We start from the raw sequence: 22,667 nt of genomic DNA on the forward strand, positions 1-22,667 counted from the left end.
GGGGTTTTAAAAGCTTTCTAAATGCCAACAAGTTATTGTTCATTCTGAGGGCGAGAGGAAGGGAGTTCCACATTTTTGTGGCCCAAATATGGTTGAAAGTGGAAGCACAAGCCATTTGTCTCTGAGCAATGCTGTTTATGTCATGCACAACGGTAAAATATCCTACTTTGCTAATGTTTTCCACATAATTATGGCTCTGCCATATTTGCCACATAATACACCATCTGCTGCATAATCTGACGATTTTAACTAATAAATTGTTTGTAGGTCAAACGGATCAAAAGTTACAAAAAATGTGACTTGTGTTGCCGTGAAGTGGACGGCCCTTTGCCAAGGTTGACGGTCACCTTTCTCGCTGTTGCATTTGCATGTTACACTGGTGCTAATAATGCAAAATCTTTCCAGAGCTTGTTAACATGTGTAAAAATGTAAAAATAATAAAGTTTCAGAAAATGTACAGCGCCACTCATACCCATGTAGGGTGTCAGAGCACTTTGCATCACACACACATTACACAGAGACAATCAAGCATGTGTGTGTAAATCACTGTATAGGAAATATGACTAAGGATTACAAGGTGTAGGAGTCACATGACAACCAGACTAGTAGGCCCTATAGTTTAATAGAGATTGGTCTGGAGAAACACAAGCTCAGAATTTGAAACGTAACACCACGATTGTGGGTTCTCTTTAATAACCAGAATTGATTTCTATCCAATATAACCCTTTTTTGCAACATTAGGATAATCAAAGGCTGGGGAAAAAACGATAACGCTCTAATTGATACCTTGCAGTTTGCATGCAGCTCTTAGATGACAGTTAAGAGCTCACTGTTCTATGTTAGGATTTGAACTTATGAACTGCATATAACAATAGGGTCTCTCTGACAAAAGCAGTAACCCACTGACCTATTTACATTATATGCACTTTGTGATCTGCATGATACATGTTCTTTGTAGCAGGCACATTAACCCTCTGCACTTCCTTTCCATAAGTCAAAACTTCAACTAGACTAAACACCAGCTCTCTCTACTAAGAATATTAAATACTGCAGTTATGGCATTTTTATTGTTGCTGAAAATTGCTGGAGGCCAGGAAGGAGGCAGCAAGTGCTTTTAAAACCATATTATACTTGCAAACACTACACCCCCGCCCAAAGTCAGCCCCCAGTAGGGTCACACTGCCCTAGAGCCTCCCTGCTCAAGGGTCCTTTGACCTCAGTGACAGTCACTGTCGCTCTAGGGTGTTCTGCTTCGTATACCTGCCCGCAAGACTCACGGTGAGCTTCAATAGGGGTTGTGGTGGACAAGCCTTCAAGGTTAACCCACACTTGCCACCGCTAGGGTCCACCTGCTGGTGCTAAGACACCAGGGCTTCTAAGGTCTTGTGAAGCCTTCGAAGGTCTAGCATGGGAATGTGTTCCCTCAGGAGAGTGGTCTGGGGGACTGGTCATCAAGGCTGAACATGGTTCCCCAGTTCCAAATTCAGCAGCTCTGACCATAGTGCCACATCCTCTCCCCCCACTGAACACCGTACTGCCCCACTGAGAAAAACTCACACTGACTTCTCCTACAACCCAATTGCACCCCGCTATAAACACCTTGATGCGACACAAATCAAATTACACACTAGACAAGAACAAAATGCTGCCTAAACAAATTAACAATATCCTAGAAAAAGCAAACCCACATAGGGAAGGCAAGATTAAGTAAAGCATGTTTACCTTAACGCTTTTACACGTATTATTCAGAAATCAGTGTTTTTGCCTGAAAAGTTAAGGGCCCTGAGTACAGGGCCCAGAAAGGATCAGTTTCGAAGCCCATTGCTTATATCTTTACAAACATAAGCAGTATGGTTTATAAAGACCACTTCATGGACACAGAGCTGCGGTATGCATTTTGTTTTCCAATCCACCCATCAATCAGGCATTGCAGTGCCTGCAGGAATGGTGCACTTCCTCACCTGGGGAAAACAATGTTGTTCAAAGAGAGACGAGAAAACAAAAGTAGCGCTTCAATTGCAAACTTTGCAAAGTGTCGCTGATGTGTTTGGCTGTGAATAAAATCAATCTGGCCACTGTGCGACCACTTTGTCTTGCTTTAGGTCGTTATTTATTTATTTTTCATATTTTGAATGTTTTATTTCTCTCCATCCCGAGGCTGCCCTTTTAAATAGAAAAATGTCAGAAAAAGATGACGTTTCCAGCAAAAGTGTTTTTCTATTTTGGATCCACAAATTAACGAATGGAGGAAAGAGGGTGAGAACCGTTTCTTCAAGTCACGGTTTTCATTAAGTGAGGAGGCGCGAGACAGAAAGAGAGGGAATAAGAGGAAGAAGGTTAGGGTGGGGGCAGCTGCCAGTGGCAGAGAAGAAGTGGACACTGTCCTTGTCTTGTCTGGGCAGGAAGGAGGAGACAAGTCCTTTTCCTTTTCTGCTCGCCTCCCGCGTCCCTGAACGTTCTTAGGTTGCCAGAAAGTTGCTTCTTTCTTCTCCATCTTCATCGCAGGGTGTACGGTTCCCTACGTACTGTTTTTTGAGGAGTGACAGCAGTGGTGACCCGAAGAGCGATGAAGATTGTTTGTCCATCGCACTCTCTACCTTTTGCATGGTTAGTCTTGCCTAATTCAAAATGGCCACTACATTTATTATGACCTTTGTTTTATTATTAAACCTGGTATTTGTAAAGCGCACCGTAAGGGTCTCACAGGGCTGGGGGCCGACGGGGAGATTAAGTAAACTATGATGCTAAGCTAATCTGCCTCCGGCGCTTGGGATCAAACCGTGAGCCCCGCTTTCTGGAGTCAGCCACCCTGACCGCTGCGCCAAAGCTCTCTCATTTCTTATTAGTTAACTACCCCATCCAAGATGGCGTCACTGACTTCTGGGTTGGTAATCCTTCACTTTTTTGTTAGAAGCTCAGCTCGTCATGAGGCTCAGTGGAGCTGTGCTCATGACAAGCTGAGCTCATCATAACTGCCGCGGCCCGCCCATGTGCGGCTAATTCCCGACCTGTGCGGGCGTTCTATTGGAGTGGGCGGAGTCGAGATGAGCCCAGCTCGTCATGAGCACAGCTCCACTGTACAGCATGACGAGCTGGAATCGTCACAAGCACCGCGGCGCCGCTCGTGGCCCCTCCCCCCCTGCACCGCGGGGGAATTAGCCCCACGTGGAAGGGGTTAATAGTATTGAAACCAGCCCTGTCTTCTAGTTCACGCCTAGCAAAGTCTGCACTTGGTGGGTTCTACCACTACCAACTAGTTTGTGTAATGGCGTAGAGTGGAGTAACATTGAGTGGCATAGAGTCGAATGAAGTGAACTAGAGTTGAGTGGAGTGGTCTAGAGTCATAGATAGAATGGAGTAGAATAGTGGAGTAGATAGAGTGGAGTGGCATAGAGTAGAGTGGAGTGACTTAGAGTGGAGTGGTGTAGCGTGGCATAGAGTGTAGGGGCCTAGAGTGATACATAGAGGAGATAGAGTGGAGCACAGTAGTGGAGTGGACTAGATAGAGTGATGTGTCATAGTTTGAAGTGGTATAGAGTAGAGTGGAGTGGCTTAGAGTGGAGTGGTGTAGCGTGGCATACAGTGGAGGGGCCTAGACTGATAGACTAGATAGAGTGGTTTAGATAGAGTAGAGTGGAGTGACTTAGAATCAAGTGGAGTGATGCAGAGTGGCATGGAGTGTAGGGGCCTGGACTGATAGACTAGATCGAGTGGAGTAGATGGAGCAGATAGAGTAGAGTGGTATAAAGTAGAGTGGAGTGACTTAGAATCAAGGGGGTGGTGTAGAGTGGCATAGAGTGATAGATGGAGTGGAGTCAATAGAGTAGAGTGGCGTAGAGCGGAGTGCTGCAGTGTAGCATAGAGTGCAGCAGCGTGGAATATAGATGTGTAGCGTAGTAAGTTGTGGGTGTAAGTAAACAAAGTGTTAATGGAGACAGCAGATAGGGTCAAAGTAACATAAAGCAGATGCTGTATGCCTGTGCTTAAAAAGTAGGAAAGCACATTGCACGTCTAGGAATAATAAAGAAAAGCTTATAAAATGACACAAAAAGTGTGTTGAAAAAAGATGGGGAAGAACAAAGACAAGGAAGAACGTGTACTTGGTCCATGCTCCAGGGAGGAGATAACAGAAGTTTGGAAGGAAACCTGTGAGAGCTGAGCAATTGAAAGATTGCAAATAAGAGAGACTGCGACAACAACTAATGGTATACTGTGGATGGGTGTTGTAGTCCCACTGAATTGTAAACAACACGTTTCATAGCACAGTGCATACGCTGTGTAGGTGAGACCTACTTAATGTGTCCATGTATAATGTAACTGGTACTCATGTAACCCCCTAATACCTTTGGATCGAGTTTGCTTTATATAAATCTGCAAACAAAACAAATTTGGATAAAGTAACTGAGTTGCAGCTTGGACAAACAATATTGATTAAAGGCACTCACAGAGTGGCTCTGCTGTCCGGCGTGCCAAGAAGACACACTTCCCTGCCGCTAGACCTTTCCATCAGGAAACTCTTCCTTGGTTTAAGCCGGCGGGGTGCCATTGAATGCAAATATGCCTAAATATCATGGTCAATGGATTTGACCAGAAGTGTCGTTATTTGTACTGTTGTTGCCCCAGGAGCTTACGGTGACGACTGTCCTATTAATACTTTTACTCCCAAAGACATACAAAGTCTGTACGTACCTGGTTATGGGTGCACTTAATAAATGAAGTCAACTACATGCTGATTTACTCCTGCTTTTCTGTGCGTGGATGAAGAGTGAGAGGGGAGATTTCCCCAAACTTTTTGCCTTCACTCCTGTTTTGCTGAACTCGTTTTTGTTGGCCCGTCAGACCCAACTCTTCAGATCAAGTCTGGACCTGAGGAAGACTCAGAAGAAGGTCTGCTCTGCCGTCCCACTAGCCTGCTGCAAGAAGACTGCCCAGCTTCTCTGTTCCAAGAGAGCCTGCTCCACTGTCCTACTGCCTGAGGAAGAAGGACTGAACTATAACTTGAATCTGGCACCATTGGAGTGTCTCCTAGCGCTAGTTAGCCGGCCTCCTGTTCTGAGCTACAGGGACATAACAGGCTCCTCTACACCGACGTAACCCAACACATCTCAGCACAGGAAACACACATCACAACTATTGTTCGGCCGCCTCACAGCACGCATCTCGACGCCGACAATCAATATAGCTCGATGCTTCTTGATGCACCTTGACACGGCAGAGACAGAGTCAGTGATCTCCAGTCGGGTAAGCCTGCGGGATCCAATGGCCTCCCGGTAGAACTGTACAGAGGGATTGCGAGTAAACTGAAGCCCCAATTGAAGGATGAGGGGCAACTCCCACTGGACCAACGTCCGGCAACAATAGTTATGATTCTCAAAGATGGTAAATCGCCAAATAACTGCTGCAGCTTCTACTGCCGACATCGGTATTCAATGCGGAAGCCAAGATACTATCGAATTGTTATCGAATAGACTGCGGCGGGTGGTGTTGAACTAGTCCACCCGACCAGTCGTGCTTCGTGCCGAATAGGGGGACCAGGCTCAACGAGGGCAGGGTATACGGCTCTATGAGCTATCCTGAACGGGTCGAGGGGCCACGTTTGGTACTATCCCTGGATGCCAAGGAATGGCCCTTTATGTTTGGGGTTTTTGAAAGAATGGGGCTAGAACAGGATTACAGGGACTGGGTAAATTTACTGAACTGAAAACCCATGGTCCAAGTTAAAGTAAATGTGTGTACTCTAAAGCATTCCAACTAGAAAAGGCAAGGAGGCAGTGCTGCCAGCTCTCGCCGATGCCTTTTGTGGTAGCATTGGCTGATCGCAGAATGGATCAGGAAAGGCAAGCTATCAGGGAGTGCGATGGGATGACGTGTGGGATGAAAGGATTTCACTATATGCCGATGACATGTCGCTCTATGTAGCACAACCAGACACCACATTACCAAGGATCTTACACATCTTTGGAACTTACTCAGGCTACAAAATCAACTGGGGAAGGTCCCACTTATACCAACAAGTGCTGGTTTATTGTTGTGCAGTCAGTCTGACCACCCAGCACCCTGCAGGAGTGCCCAGCAGTGCCACACCCAGGGAGGCTGCTCTGTAGGATATACGGATGTCTGCCCAGAAGTTGTGTTTTACCTGTTGGCACTGCGGGGTCACCTCGGGGTGACAATGGCAGCAAAGTGACTACACCATGCCTCTCTGCCAGGGAGGCCTGCCACCACAAATGTGGGTACTTGAGGTATTGCGCCTAAGGGAGAGCACCCTTCCAACACCCACATTACAAATGTTCCTCATTTGCTGGGGGTGTACTCCCTGCACATCTGCAATATCTGCAGGATTGCCGTGTGGGACACCCACCCTGTGCACTCGGGGGCAGATTTACAAGCCCCTTAGTGTTAGAAATGGGATTCCCCATTGGCTGAGGGTTGCACCAAAGTCCAGTAGGAACCCCACTCCCACGTAAAAGAGGGGAGGTGCACTCCCCGAAATGACGCCTGCTCCCCCTGGTAGTACTGTAGCCAGGGCAGACAGGCTTACTCCCTAGATAGCGTGCCAAGCATGTTGGACTACGCACGGTAGTAGAAGAGACCCGCTACAGATAGACGCCACACAGAGTTATAGTAAAAATAACTGATTCTTTATATAGCTTTATCATAAGGTCCATAACGATACAATCCACAAGGTTACTTCAAGACTAGGCTTTAGTTGTCTTGCTTAGAAATGTTTAGGTTGGTTTAATCCAGGTCAGGGTAGGGTAAGCCCTTGAGCCGCGCCACTTGTACTCCCAGTGTCTCAAGGAGGTCACAAGGGCGATGCGCACCGGCTGGTGCGGGTGAAGAGTACGTGGTGTACTCCCACTGATGTTGCAGGACAAAGATACAATGCGCACCGGCGGGTGCGGGGGAAGAGTACGAGGCGTACTCTAGCTGCTGTCGGTCACAAGGGCGATGCCTACCGGCGGGTGCGGGCGAGGAGTACGTGGCGTACTCCCACTGATGTTGCAGGACAAAGATACAATGCGCACCGGCGGGTGCGGGTGAAGAGTACGAGGCGTACTCTAGCTGCTGTAGTTCACAAGGGCGATGCGCACCGGTGGGGGCGGGTGAGGAGTACGTGGGGAACTCCCACTGATGTTGCAGAACAAAGATACAGTGCACACCGGCGGGTGCGGGTGACGAGTACGAGGCGTACTCTAGCTACTGTTGGTCACAAGGGCGATGCGCACTGGCTGGTGGGTGGTGAAGGCTGAGAGCCGCGACGAGGTCAGCAGGGCTCTTGGAGACCTTCCCTTTTCTCCCCTTTTTGAGTAAAAAGTTCTTGTCTTTAAAGTCTCTCCTGCTGCAATCTGGCAGGCATCTTGAGTTTTTCCAAAACTTCCTTTTTTTTCTCCCAAGTGCGAGGGTCTTTTCTTTATATCCTGAAAAATGTCTTAGATCCCTTTGATGTATGCAGGGAGTTCCCCGCCCCAGATCCCGGGTGGGGGTGTTTCCCGTCATGGGACACCTCATCCTTTGAAGCAGGAGGGCAGGGTCATCAGCCGCCCAGCAGGGAGCGGCGTCGGCATTGTGGAGCACAGGACACAGCCCAGAAACCACTCCTCCCCTCTAATCTAACATGCCGACAGCTGATACCAGATGCTGGAGTTTCCCCGGGCCCTGTCACTATCTCCAGACGGGGAATACACATTTCCAACAGTATCACCCAGCAAGATTGTATGAGGAAACAGTCACTTCTCAGAAGTCTGATTTCCCAACTTAGAAGGTAAAAAACACACTTCCTAAAGAATGCATTAATCAATTCGGATTTCAGGGACGCTAGTCTCCTATCTCTACCATGTTCCCTGGGGCAGATAGATCCTCAGGTGTAATAATCAGACCTGCCCCTTCTGGCCCAGGGGAGGCAGGTATCCTTACAATAATGGAAACGAAAATGGTTGTAACTTGTTACTAGATCATGCTACGCGCATTAGGGCAGAACTTACCTTCTGATACCAATGCACTCTGCCCAAGGGCCGACCATAGGGGCGTCTGGTATGTCGCAAGGTTGTAAAGCCCTGCGTCACATTATATGTGCGCCAGGTATAATGTATGCATGGTGGGCGTTCCAACGCAAAAATGTCTCGTAGAAGTGACGCAGTGAAATCAACAAGATTTCACTGCGCCACTTCTAGGATGCCACTGCGTCAAATTCTTACGCCTGCTTGAAGCAGGCGTAAAGATTGACACAGCACAATGAGGATAAGCCTCCCCTTGCATTGCTGGAGATGCGTCATGCTTGCAACACGACTCCAGCAATGTGTGACTTTTGCGACAACAGATGCGTCAGAATTTCTGATGCATCTGTCAATCCTTGCACCATAGTGCACCGTATTGTAAACACGGCACATCCATAGTGGCACAAGGGTTTCTGAAAGTGGCGCAGGGAAAGTGACGCATCTTCACAGATGCGTCACTTTCTTGTAAATCTGCCCCTCAGTGCTTTAAATGGGTAAAGATAAGTGCAGGTACTCGCCAAAAGGAGCGGTGGGCTGGGGGTGGAGTTTGGGGCAGGCCTAAGGGCGGGATGAATGGCGGGGCTAGGTTTTTGAACTTTCCAAGCTTTTTATGCAAGAAATCTGCATGCACTGTGAGAATGACTGGTGTATCTGACCATGAGTTATTAGACTAATAACCATGTATATAGGCTTAGTAATAATTGGTTATTATTAACCAAAGTAATCCTTTTTAGCAACCTTGGAATGACGAACTGATGAGGAAAACAGCAAGGTTCTAAACACACGTTTACATGCATTTACTTGATGCAGGATAATTATGACAAGGAGTTTAACTTGTGACCTACAGGTAACACAAGGATCTCAGCAACAAAAACAGTAACCCACTGAGCTAGCTACATAAAACACAAACCTGTGATCTGCTTGTTTCTTGCTGTGCTTTACAGAAGTCACTGACCCTCCGTGCAATCTTATGCTGAGTCGAACCTTTGATTAGAATACACACAGAACTTTCCAGCAATTAATTCACCACCTGAGTTATTAAAGTGCCATTGTACCCTGGACTAGGTGATATTTGAAATGCAGCCTGCTGTGATCAGTTAAGCTAGCCAGTATAGAGTTATTATCATATTTGTTTTGCTATCAAATTCTTTCTTGTAAATGTTTTAAAAATATACTTTTATTTCTTTGAGAAAAGTGGTGGAGAGGGCAGGTACTTTCTTTCAAGCAAACGCATGTAATTTAGGGGCATATTAGCAAGAACCTCGTTAAAATGATCGCAGTTTTAGCAGCAGTTTCTTGCCGCTAAAACAGCGATAACGGGCTTGCTAATAAGCGTTATAGAATTCCAATAGAAGCCCAGGTTAGAAGAAGCAGGGCATCTAACCTGGGCTTCTATTGGAAGTCTATAACGCATATTCGCAAGCTCATTATCGCCGTTTTAGCGTCAGTTTCCTGCAACTAAAACGGCGATAATTTTAACGAGGTTCTTGATAATATGCTCTTAGATTGGTGATGAGTGATGAATTTTGAGGCATTTAAAGCAGTGGGCATGCTAAAAAGGTGTACTGCCCTAAACAATGCGGCCACCACCATGTCCGCCCATTAGGTTTTACAATAACCTTTTAACAGGACTGGTAAAGACACAAGGATAAAGGAAGCTCCCCGAAGCTGCACACCTGCCCTCATACCATCCACAGCAGCACATGCGTGTCCTGGAGCAATGAGCAGTTGTGCAATACTCAATACAATTAGTGGAGATTTCTTTTATTAAATATATTTTGTCAGCTTCCTCCAGTACCTCAAGCTTTGTCTGCTACGCCGAGCTTGGTCTGGCAGAGGATTTGGTCAAGGGGGGAGACCAAACTTAACAGGGACCTATTACAGGACAGTTTAAGGCTGGAGGGTGCGTTGAGGATATCGTGGCTTAAGTATATCCGTGACTTTACAAAAGACATGGGTAACCCAGAATACTTCACTAATCCCAGGACTATTGCCCTGATTTCTATTAAAAGTCTTAGAAAGGTGGTTCTCTCTTTCCTGGAAACTAAAAGACTATCTGGAGAAGTTAGTAAGTCTAGGTCTAGATGTAGGGGATGTATGTCGTTACAACGCATGCTGTTACAACGCATGCTTTTACGACGCAAGTTTTACTACGCAAGTCGTTACAACGACTTGCGTTGGGGGGTGCTGGATAGTGAATAGTTTAATTTACTATTCCAACTCCAGTCCCCGTGGATGGTAGGGAAGGTGTTGGATAGTAAATTAAAACTATTCCCTATCCTAGAGCGCCCCCCAGCGCAATGCGTTGTAATGACATGCGCTGTAATGGTTGCGTCGTAATGGTAGTGCGTTGTAACAGTTGCGTTGTAAAGGATGTTTCCCGATGTAGGTAATAGCAAATTACCGAATGGTAAATACCGAATTTTACCGATTCGGTATTTACTAATCGGTAATTGCTATGTAGTAAAAGAATCGGTAAAAATACCGAATCGGTAAGATTCGGTAAATACCTATTCGGTAATTACCGAATCAGTATTTGCCATTGATTCCTATGGGCCTTGAAGCCCATAGGATTCAATAGCAAATACAGATTCAGTAATTACCGAATCGGTAAAAATACCGAATTTCCAAGGGGGACAGGGTGTCACTTTGACACCCGGTTGCACCCCTGTATCTGGCTTGTGTGCCATGTGCCACACAGACATGCCCTTAGGGCATGTCTGTGTGGCACATGGCACAGGTGTACATACACAGATGTGCATGTACACTGGAATTCGTAATTTACCACCCAATAGTTTTGGGTGGTAAATAACGAATTTCTAAGGGCCTGTGGCACTGTAAACTGTGCCACCTACATATTGAATTACAGAATCGGTATATTTACTGATACGGTCTTTTACCGAATCTGTAAATTTACTGATTCGGTAAATATACAGATTCTGTACTTTTCTAGCCCCCTACATTACAAAACCCAAATACCGGTCGGTAACGGCCGAAATCGGCCATTACCGACTGGTATTTCGGCTCCTACATCTGGCCCTAAGTGTTTTGAACCACCAGATGGTCCTTACAACTTTTAGTTTACAGCCTTATCTAGCTTTCGTGGCAGCTGGCTTCGACAGGTTCTTACTATTTAGGTTCAGATTGGGAACAATACATAGACTTGTCTCTTTCCCCAAGATGAATGACTGGGCACGTGAGTTACAACTTTGCCCATGTGATAACATGTCGCCACTATCATCTATGCACTTGGTCTTATTTTGCAAATTTTACACGGAGGCAAGAACGTTTTGGATAATCCCGATTCTACACAAATGGGGCCTGAGACAATGTCGCCCTGCTTTTATTAAGCTCCAGTTTTTAGAAAATGTAAATGTAAATGTAGTTGAGCTTATATAGCGCACAGCTACCCGCAGTGGGTTTCCCGGCGCTTGCTTAGGGAACCCTTCCTGATATTCCCCTGTGAGATAGCAGGGTATCCACAAGGTGAAAGTCAGGCATCCCGCCGCGAGGGGCTGTTGTGGAGATTAAGCAAGCTATTGCCCAGAGTCGCAGAGTGTGAACCCGTGAGTCGAGGAGGCACCGGGGCGAGAATTATCGAGTCCGTGGAATTTTTAGCCCAAGACCCGCCGAGGCGGGGAATTGGACCCTGGTCCAGGACCGATCTCAGCTTCCGGGTCGGCCGCCTCTAACCACTGAGCCACACTTCTTGCCTGGAGGCTATCCATGTTCTTAAAAAGGATACTCTACCATAGGAAGAGCATTGTTATTTAGGATAGAGAAGGAGGCCTTTTGCTAACACGTACTTGATCAATTATAACCTATTTTAATTTGTGTAAACAACTATGTAATGTATTTTAATATTGATTTACCACATATGTAAATTATCATTGCTTTTAACAATGTTAATTTCCTTATTACTTGCGCTTTTTATGATTGTTGAACCACAATCAAAATGAAGCTTCGTTCTGATTCTGACTGCTAAAATCCTACATGTCAGTGCTGTCGCTCAGGCGTCGCGCTAGGACACGGGCCCTGTCGCTCCGGCAGTCCAATATCATGGCCAGCGGGGCCAGTTCTATCAGTTTTTGTCTAGTGCCCAATCTTCTTGGGTTTTAGGAGGGGTTTTCTTTCAATTGTACACATATAGATGCTTTATAGCTTCCCATTCTTCAATAGGGTTTGCTTTCATTATATCTTTTCCTCGTTTCCTCATAAGCTGATGTAAAGGGAGTGGTAAAGCGTCTTACTCTTACGCACCAGTCAGTGCTTCCTTTATGGACGCTCAACCCCTTGGGGCACAGGGTCAAGACTGATTTGCATATGGCTGGGTTCAAACTGGAATGGCACGGTGAGCAAAAAAACGCTGGATTTAAGCCCAGATCTCTGTACTGGGGTGAATGTATGACATTGTTCTACATTCTGTCCATATCCACTTTTGCAACCCCCTCGAATAGCGCTTCGATTCATGTTAGGTCTTCGTCTCTCTTCTCTTTACCATTTCCAATCTGTACCCACTGCAGAAGTTGTGTTAGTCTAAAGTTATCTGTTGGCCATAAATCAAAGGTCTGAGCACTGGGTTTTAAGAATCACTTCAAATGGGGTTTTGTAATTTTACAAAATATAAATTTAGACGGTGGGTGTGGAACTGTGCATCTAAAGGCTTGTTGGGGAGTACAGTTGACAAAATTCAGTCTGTTTTCTACCCTGTTCAGAACCCGGGGCTCCCTCCTCCTCCTCCAGTCACTGTCCAGATTGTCCGTCTCTCCCTTAACCAGTGCTTAATTTGGAACATAAAGGGTGCCGGTGCCCAAAGCACTTCTCAGAAGCGCACTATGAAATGTCATTGCACCAATAACTAAGGCTGCGTAGTCCTGAATTCACCTCAGACCTCTTTAATCCACTGCCAGACGCTCCCTGTCCCCTCTATTTCAGTCTTGCAGGTTCCTTCTTTCTCTCCTTGTGCATGTTTTCTGTTTTCTGTTTTTCTCTTCCTCCTTCTTTTCCGTTTGTGTATTTATCCCTCTCTTGATCTCTGGAAATGTCTGATCAGGAAAAATGTGTGGTTTCCCAAAACTATGTGCCGGTGGTTCCCACCGGCTCAAATAAAGCACTGCCCGTGGCCCTGCCCATGGCAATCAACCACCAATTCTGTGTGTGCCTCCGTCAAGGGATGCGCTCCTGTGACCGACCCTCTGAGGATGAGTTGGCGGAGCATGCCTGAAGCACTGGCGCCTCCACTTCTCCCCACCAATGGTGCACGTGCTGCGCAGCTCCAGGGGCGCGTTGGGCAGGTCTATGGCCAGGCCCGGTCCGGTCAATCGCCTTCGCAGCACTCCAGAGGCTAGCCCCACCGCCCAGCCGCAGGCTCCACGTGGATGTGTGGGGTGCAAGGCAGGAATGCACCGGAGGACAGGAGCAGACCTGGCGGGGCAGGCCCCGCGCCCCCTCCATGATCTGCCAGATCCCAATGTGGCGTGTGCACCCCCTTCATGTGAGAGAGGCTTGCGCTGAAGCAAAGTTTGAGAGAGAATGGGTTTGAGTTGAGAGAGCAGGAAGCAGTGGCGCTCTGAGCAGTGTGATCTTGATCCTGACATTTTCGTGCAGTTGGCACGCGGTGCAAAGCAGGACAGGGGAACACAAACCTAACAGGAACCAGCATTTGCAATGCAATAGGTCTCGCATTAGGAAAGTTTGAGCTATTGGTCTTGTGAATGACAATTTTTTTATTTATGTGTTTGTTTTGAAAATAGCTAAATTAATAGCTTTGTCATTTACAATGCCAATAGTTATAACTTTCGCAAATGTGACACCTATAGCATTTGTAATGCAACATGTTTTGTATTTACGTGACTTAGATGTATTGATATTACAAATTACAATGGCTTTTAATGTTTTTTAAATAATTAATACTTAAATAAAAGTGATTGTAATTTATAATGGCAATAGCTTAAACTTTTGTAAATAACTTTTGTGAAGATTATGTTCAGTGTATTTTATTGTGACGAAAATCCAAGAACCGAAGTGAAATATTAACATCTTTTTGTGACATTTGTAATAAAGCTTGAAACATTGAGAGAACATATTTGAACCAGTTGTTGTTGAATGGTTGCACAGATTGATGCTGTGATGGCGCATAGTGATGTTGCGGTGCCCCTGAGTGATGCTGTTGTGGCCCTGAGTGATGCTGTGGTGGCCGTGAGTGATGCTGCAGAGGCCATGAGTGATGCTGTGGAGGCCGTGAGTGATGCTGTGGAGGCCGTGAGTGATGCTGTGGAGGCCCTGAGTGATGCTTTGGAGGCCGTGAGTGATGCTGTAAAGGCCGTGAGTGATGCTGTGGAGGCTCTGAGTGATGCTGTGGAGGCTCTGAGTGATGCTGTGGAGGCTCTGAGTGATGCTGTGGAGGCTCTGAGTGAGTGATGCTGTGGAGGCCCTGAGTGATTCTGTGGAGGCCCTGAGTGATGCTGTGGAGGCCCTGAGTGATGCTGTGAAGGCCCTGAGTGATGCTGTGGAGGCCCTGAGTGATGCTGTGGAGGCGCATAATAATGCTGTGGTAGCGCATAGTGATGCTGTGGTGTTCCAGAGTGATGCTGTAGTGTTCCAGAGTGATGCTGTGGTGGTGCGGAGTGATGCTGTGGTGGTGCGGAGTGATGCTGTGGTGGTGCGGAGTGATGCTGTGATGGTGCTGAGTGATGCTGTGGTGGTGCTGAGTGATGTTGTGGTGGTGCTGAGTGGTGCTGTGGTGGTGCTGAGTGATAATGTGGTGGTGCTGAGTGATAATGTGGTGGTGCTGAGTGATGCTGGGGTAGCGCCGAGTGATGATGTGGTGATGCTGAGTGGTGCTGTGGTGGTGCTGAGTGATGCTGGGGTGGCGCTAAGTGGTGCTGTGGTGGTGCTGAGTGATGCTGTGGTGGTGCTGAGTGGTGCTGTGGTGGTGCTGAGTGATAATGTGGTGGTGCTGAGTGATAATGTGGTGGTGCTGAGTGATGCTGGGGTAGCGCTGAGTGATGATGTGGTGATGCTGAGTGGTGCTGTGGTGGTGCTGAGTGATGCTGTGGAGGCCCTGATTGATGCTGTGGTGGCGCATAATAATGCTGTGGTAGCGCATAGTGATGCTGTGGTGTTCCAGAGTGATGCTGTGGTTGTGCTGAGTGATGCTGTGGTGGTGCTGAGTGATGCTGTGGTGGTGCTGAGTGATGCTGTGGTGCTGCTGAGTGAAGCTGTGGTGGTGCTGTGGTGGTGCTGAGTGATAATGTGGTGGTGCTGAGTGGTGCTATAGTGGTGCTGAGTGAAGCTGGGGTGGCGCTGAGTGATGCTGTGGTGGTGCTGAGTGGTGCTGAGTGATGCTGTGGTGGTGCTGAGTGATGTTGTGGTGGTGCTGAGTGATGCTGTTGTGGTGCTGAGTGGTGCTGTGGTGGTTCTGGCTACACAGGCCTTTACTGCCTCTATGTGCTCGAAATCCCCAGCCTTTCCCTATCTGTTTCCAGTTACCTGTGTCCTAATGCGACCAATGATGGTGAAGGTCGAACAGTCTGATAAGACAATGACTTTGAAAGCGTAGGCTGTGCCTGTATTTCTCCCGACTCCCATGGGTCCTGCTATAGGACTTGTGTTTTCATAAACATTAGGTATAACCCTATATTGTTTTTTGTTGACTCTAACGAGGAAAACAGTGGAGGGGCCATTCACTCATTTCATAAACATTACATTCCTTGGTCCAGCTATCTGAGCCCAGAGAAACACCATGGGCAGATAGTATACAGATTTACTAAACACAAAGAGAATATTGCTTCAGTGACTACCGCATAATCAAACAACTGAACCGCTGAAGGTATTTATGCATGTGTATGTATGTGTGTGTGGATACGTGTAGGCATGCATGTATATGCGAGCATATCTGTGTATATGTGAGCATGTTTTAGTGTGTGTGTAAGTATGTACGCGCATTTGTGTGCGCCTATGTATTTTGTGTGGTGGCGTTTGTGTGTAGGGGTTTATGTGTATTTGGTTGTTTGTGAATGTTTGTGTGCGTGGGTGTAATCTATGCTTATTTGTGTGGTTGCGTCTGTGCGCGTGGGTATATTTGCTAATGTACGTATGTCTGTGTGCGTATTTATGTGGTTGTGCGGGTAGGTGTGTATATGGAAGCTTATGAATGTGTGCGAATGTGTATTTGCGTAGCTGCATCTGTGCGTGTGGATATATTTGCATGGGTACCAAGTGTATTGTTGTGGTTGCATTTGCGCGTTTCTCAGAGTAGGTGTATTTATGTGGTTGTTTGTGTCTGTGAGGCATATGGTGTATTTGCTTGCCCAGATACGTGTATTTCAGTAGTTGCGTCTGTGTGTGTAACTGTGTTTGTATATTTGGGTAGTTGCGTGGGCGTTTGTGTGTGTGGTTGGTTGTTTAGGTGTGTGTGTGTGTGTGTGTGTGTGTGTATATACTAACTCAGTGCACTTCCAAAAACTAGGTTACCATCTTTAAAAGCCACAAGCTATTCTCTGGTACCTGCAATTAAAATCACAATTCACCAATCCTGCGCTCAGACAAATGACTTCCAATTAAGGCTAGATGTGCATTTAAGACACCTCCTGTCCGGTTTAAAAGACAGTTCATTCAAATACACCTCAACACATGGCCTGAAAGCTGGTCACCTTGGGAAGAAAGAGCTCACAGCAAGGACGTGCTTTACTCTCCCAATCTTTCTAAAGTGTTATTCCTATATCTGGAACTTTCTGACAGTCAATTGCCAATGAGTGAACAACTCTCAGACCCTTCCTAGGTTTATGAGTAGGCCTGACATGTCCAGAATGTCTTGATTTATCCTGGGACTGCTCAAACCCCTTTATTGCTTCATAACGGTATGTGTTTTAAAACATTTTATGACTATTTAATTTTAACACATTTCTCTACTGAATGCCTTTCCTTTTTGTCTAATACCATTCTACTTTCAGCCTACTTGAAACTCTGTTTGGGCCTGGTTTATGCTATGGTAAACTATCAAAACAAATAACATTTAGGAAAAAATTTCCTTGTCTCTATGATGGCGGCGACCAGGCCTGAGAAATTAAAACACCCACCACCAAATAAGCGGCTTACTTTCAATGCATAGTGCTCAGACCATGAGAAAGAATCTCAAAATGAAACAGATGTTGCAGTTTGAGAAACAGCTGGCCCGAGCCTCTTGAGCACCAGGAAATGACCACCCTCCTTTCCAAACAGCTTTCTTGCTAAAGCATGTGGAGTAACCTTGGGCACCGGTCCCTCTGCCACGCTGATAAAAAGAAAACATTGCATCGGTTGGAAACCTGGTGATTTGCCTTAAAAACATGCTTCCGCATGAATTAAGCATTGAACAATCAATCAACTGTGCAAATAAAAAAAACGTACGGTAAATATGAAAGGATAAACTTCGGATGGGATTTGGTGGAAGCGCGAACCGATTACAATAAGACAACAGCCAGGCAAAGCAGAATCGCATCGCCTTGGCTGGAGGATGCTTTCTTCAATCGGCTCGGTATTCTGCGCCTTCGGCAGCAGGGAGGACGTGCACGCTTCTCTAAAAGAGAGAGTAGCAGGTAGTATTTGTAACTGAAGTTACGATTACTGTCTTCAGCGGACCCACTTGGAAGAGCAGGTTTACACAGTTCAGCTCAAACTGCTCACTCACACACACTGGGGACACTAGCCAACCTCTGTTTGCAAGCAAGCAGCACTGAAATATGGAAAGCTCCTGCCTGAGGGATGAAAAGCCGCACGCTGCTCTACCAGAGGAAAGGTACAGGTGAAAGCTCTGAGTGACGCACCGTCTGTGGCTCACTGACAGATGCGCCATACGTCAAAAGAACAAGTAATCATCAACACTGCACTGGCACCTCCCTTGGATGGATGTCAGCATGCTAACAGCAGCATGCTATGATCTCACCTCACTCACCAACAGACAACAGTGCACTTCAGAACAGAACTCACAGCAGCCACTCAGCAGAGTTTACATACATCGGCAGAAGGCGATCCGCACTTTCAGCCACTTCAAACTTCCAGTTAATTCAGAGACATTCTGCAGTTAGCAGCCAGCCTGTTTATCACCGCCGCGCGCCTCGTGAAGAGACTGACTCCCCCTGCATTCCAGCAGGCGCGCGTCGCGATCCGGTCTGCATTGCCAGGCTGTGGAGACAAGACCTGGCCGCGCGCACAACGTTATCCTATGGAAAAACGCTGCGCGCGGCCAGGTCTTGTCTCACTTCGTCGGTCTCAGACTGCTGAGACGATGACTATAGTTCTCGCTTGCGAGAACGCGCTTTTAGCGCGTTCGTCGTAGGCGAGACCTAAAAACAACCCCTGTGGTGGTGTAGGGAGGCCTAAACCAACAGGAATAAGAACAGATCCTGTGCACACGCTAGTAGACAGGGACAAGGGTGGGGGCCCAGAGACAGCAGTCTCCACTGCTCCTCTGAGGCAGCACAGAGCCTGACCCCCACTCTCTCCTCTCTATAAGCAAAGCCCACCCCACAAGAGAAGAGAAGAGACAGGTACAAGGATGGGGTGGGGTGGGGTGGGGCCCCAGAGACTGCATTCTCCAGGGCAATGCTCATATGAGAAGGGATGAGGCAGCAAAATAGGGCCCTCATGTAAGCACTCTTGGCACCACCATGGGCGTCCGCCGGGAGGAGGCAAGGGGGGGGAACTTGCCCCCTCCCCCCTGGATCGCCAGTGTGTCTGGTGTGGGCCCAGTCAGGGCCAGCCCTAGTCCATCATGCTTTTGAAATCGTGCCATTGTTCCAGGTGGCAGCCCCCTCCATTGGGTGGGAAGGGTGTAAGGTTGTGGCCGAGAAGGGTGCAAGGCAGAGGGGAGAAGGGTGCAAGGTACAGAGGGGAGAAGGGTGCAAGGCAGAGAGGAGAAGGGTGCACGGTAGAGAAGGGTGAAAGGCAGAGGGCGAGAAGGGTGCGAGGCAGAGAGGAGAAGGGTGCAAGGTTGAGAAGGATGCCAGGCAGAGAGGAGAAGGGTGCAAGGGGGATGGTGATGAAGTTAAAAATGTGTCCCCCCCCCCCTACCGGAAACATTTCTGCGGATGCCCATGGATCGCACACTACTTTGTGAGGGAGAGTGGGAGAGAGTGGAGAGAGAGTGGAGGGAGAGAGAGAGAGTAGAGAGAGACAGTGGAGAGAGAGTGGAGAGAGAGAGAGTGGAGAGAGAGAGAGAGAGAGAGAGAGAGAGAGAGAGAGAGAGAGAGAGAGAGAGAGAGTGGAGAGAGACAGTGGAGAGAGACAGTGGAGAGAGAGTAGAGAGTGGAGAGAGAGAGAGTGGAGAGAGAGAGAGAGAGAGAGAGAGTGGAGATAGACAGTGGAGGGAGAGATAGTGGAGAGAGTGGAGAGAGAGTGGAGAGAGCATAGAGAGGCAGTGGAGAGAGTGAGCGAGAGAGAGAGAGAGAGAGTGGAGAGAGAGACAGTGGAGAGACAGTGGAGAGAGAGTGGAGAGAGAGTAGAGAGAGAGAGAAGGGAGAGAGAGTGGAGAGAGAGTGGAGAGAGAGTGGAGAGAGAGTAGAGAGAGAGTGGAGGGAGACGGTGGAGAGAGAGTGGAGAGAGAGTGGAGAGAGAGATAGTGAGAGAGTGGAGAGAGAGATAGTGAGAGAGTGGAGAGAAAGTAGACAGAGAGAAAGTGGAGAGAGAGACAGTGGAGAGACAGTGGAGAGAGGGTGGACAGAGAGACAGTAGAGATAGAGTGGACAGAGTTGAGAGAGAGAATGGAGAGAGAGAATGGAGAGAGTAGAGAGAGAGTAGAGACTGCCTGACTGACTCAGAGACTGAATACTGACTGACCGAGCGACTGACTGACTGAGAAACTGACTGAGAGAGTGACTGGCTGACAGAGAGAGAGACTGAGAGAGAGAGGCAGAGACTGACTAACAGAGAGACTGACTGAGAGAGAGACTGACACAGAGAGAGAGAGAGAGAGAGAGAGAGAGAGAGAGAGAGAGAGAGACTGACTGACTGACTGACTGAGAGAGGCTGACTGACAGAGACTGACTGACAGAGAGAGAGAGAGAGACTGACTGACAGAGAGAGAGACTAAGAGAGAGAGACTGACTGAGAGAGAGACTGACAGAGAAAGAGAGACTGACCGACAGAGAAAGACTGACTGACAGAGAGAGGCTGACTACGAGAGAGAGACTCACAGAGAGAGACTGGTTGACAGAGAGAGAGACTGACTGACAGAGAGAGAGACTGACTGACATAGAGAGTCACTGACTGAGAGAGAGAGACTGACTGAGAGACTGGCTGACTGCGAGAGAGAGAGGATGACTGACTGAGAGAGACTGACAGAGGGAGAGAGAGACTGTCTGGAAGACTGCCTGACTGAGAGAGAGAGACTGACAGACAGAGACTGAGAGAGAGAGGCTGAGAGAAAGAGACTGACAGGGGGAGGGACTGACAGGGAGAGGGACTGACTGGGAGAGACTGAGAGAGAGACTGACAGAGAGAGGGGCTGACAGAGAGAGACACTGACTAAGAGAGAGACTGACTGACTAGGAGAGAGAGAGACTGACTGACTGAGAGCGACTGATTGAGAGAGAGAGACTGACAGAGAGAGACTGACTGACTAGGAGAGAGAGAGACTGACTGACTGAGAGCGACTGATTGAGAGAGAGAGACTGACAGAGAGAGACTGACTGAGAGAGTAACTGACTGAGAGAGAGACTGACAGAGAGGGAGACTGACAGAGAGGGAGCCTGACTGAGAGAGACTGACTGAGAGACTGACAGAGAGAGACTGATTGACAGAGAGAGGGAGAGAGACTGACTGATATAGAGGGACATTCTGACTGAAAGAGAGAGACTGACTGACTGAAAGAAACTGATAGAGAGAGACTGTGAGAGACTGACTGACAGAAATGGGGAGAGTGACTGACAGAAAGAGAGAGAATGACTGAGAGAGAGGGAGACTGACTGACTGAGAGAGACTGATAGAAAGAGAGAGATAGAGAGACTGACAGAGAGAGGGACTGGTAGAGGGACTGATAGACAGAGGGACTGACTGACAGAGGGACTGACTGACAGAGGGACTGACAGACAGAGGAACTGACAGGGAGAGAGACTGACTGAGAGAGAGAGACTGAGAGAGAGACTGACAGAGAGAAGGACTGACTGAGAGAGACTGATAGAAAGAGAGAGCGACTGACTGACAGACTGACAGAGAGAGAGAGAGACTGACTGACTGACAGACTGACTGACTGACTGAGAGAGACTGAATGACAGAGAGAGACAGACTGACAGACTGAGAGAGAGAGACTGACTGACAGAGAGAGAGAGACCGACTGACTGACAGACTGACAGAGAGAGAGAGAGAGAGAGAGAGAGAGAGAGAGACTGACTGACTAACTGAGATAAACTGACTGACTGAGAGAGACTGAATGACAGAGAGAGACTGACAGACTGACTGAAAGAGAGATACTGACTGACAGAGAGAGACTGACTGACTGAGAGAGAGAGAGAGAGAGAGAGAGAGACTGTTTTGGAATTGGGGTCTACGTGTGTATGAAGCTATGCAATGCCTCTTAAGATTGCTATTGTCTACTAATAAAATGTATTATTAAAATGTGCTCTTTGTAGTTACATCTGCTTTTGAAATACTGCATTGTCGAATGTTTTAAAACAAATGCACTTTTGTCAAAACTGAACGATGACTGAGCCCGATGTTGTATATCATGACAGGAGTCTGCATCAGGAAACCCCCTAAAATTGGGCAAACTTCCCTGGCGTACTGATGGCAGGGACCCTGTAATGCAGAGTTCTTCAATCTGTGGGGCGCGCCACCGTCTCAGGGGGGGCGCGTACTCCGCCGTAAATCTCACCTTTGTCCTCTGCTGATTAAAGAAACAGACGGCAGAGTGAAGCTGCAGGGCCTCATTAACAATACGAGATTTCTCTTTCAGCCAGCAGTGACTGTGGCAGAGGACATGCTGTGTGTGACGCGCCCCGAGAGCAGTCTCAGGCATCTCGGGGCACCTCGGAAGGGATCATGATGCAAGACTCATATTTTCCAGTCGAAATGAAAACGCCAATTAAAAGCATTTATTAAGAGCAGCCTTTCCTCGCTGTTACGGCGCAGCAATCGGAGACGGCCCCGGCGTGACCTCTCGGCGCTGCTGTGCAGCGTGTGGATGTCATGCTGAAGGAGCCGAGGAACATGGCGTACATATGATATTAAACATGCGCGCGCGCCTGCCAGGGTGGGTCGACCGGCTGCATTCTAAGGTTTCAGTGACACTCCGCAGAAGGTCATGCCATTCGTGCTTAGTGGCAGTGCCCTCTCTTCAGGTCGTCTGTGCTGCAGCTCCTCTCTCCCAGTCACACCGACAGGCTCTTCGGAACAGCTTGTGTTCAATGTGCAAAACTGAGACAGACATGCAGTCACGAGAGCTCGAGTTATGTCAGTTCTTCCCTCCAAGATGTAAATGACCAGGGTGGAATATTCGGACAGTTGTCTGTTTGGTCCTCCAATATTTTTATTCAACAAAGAAAGTAAATAACTAAATTAGTTACTTGGGGGTGAGCTACTGAGCTTACTAGGCTAAGTAAATTGAGTAGGCTGAGTGAGCTGACCTACAAGGTTGCTCCTGTTATCCACCTTCCTCGCCTATACCTCTCTTAAGCTTTGTTGCGATGCATCAGG

The sequence above is a fragment of the Lissotriton helveticus genome, chromosome 4_2 (genome assembly GCF_964261635.1).
Source record: "Lissotriton helveticus chromosome 4_2, aLisHel1.1, whole genome shotgun sequence".
Taxonomy (NCBI): Eukaryota; Metazoa; Chordata; class Amphibia; order Caudata; family Salamandridae; genus Lissotriton; species Lissotriton helveticus.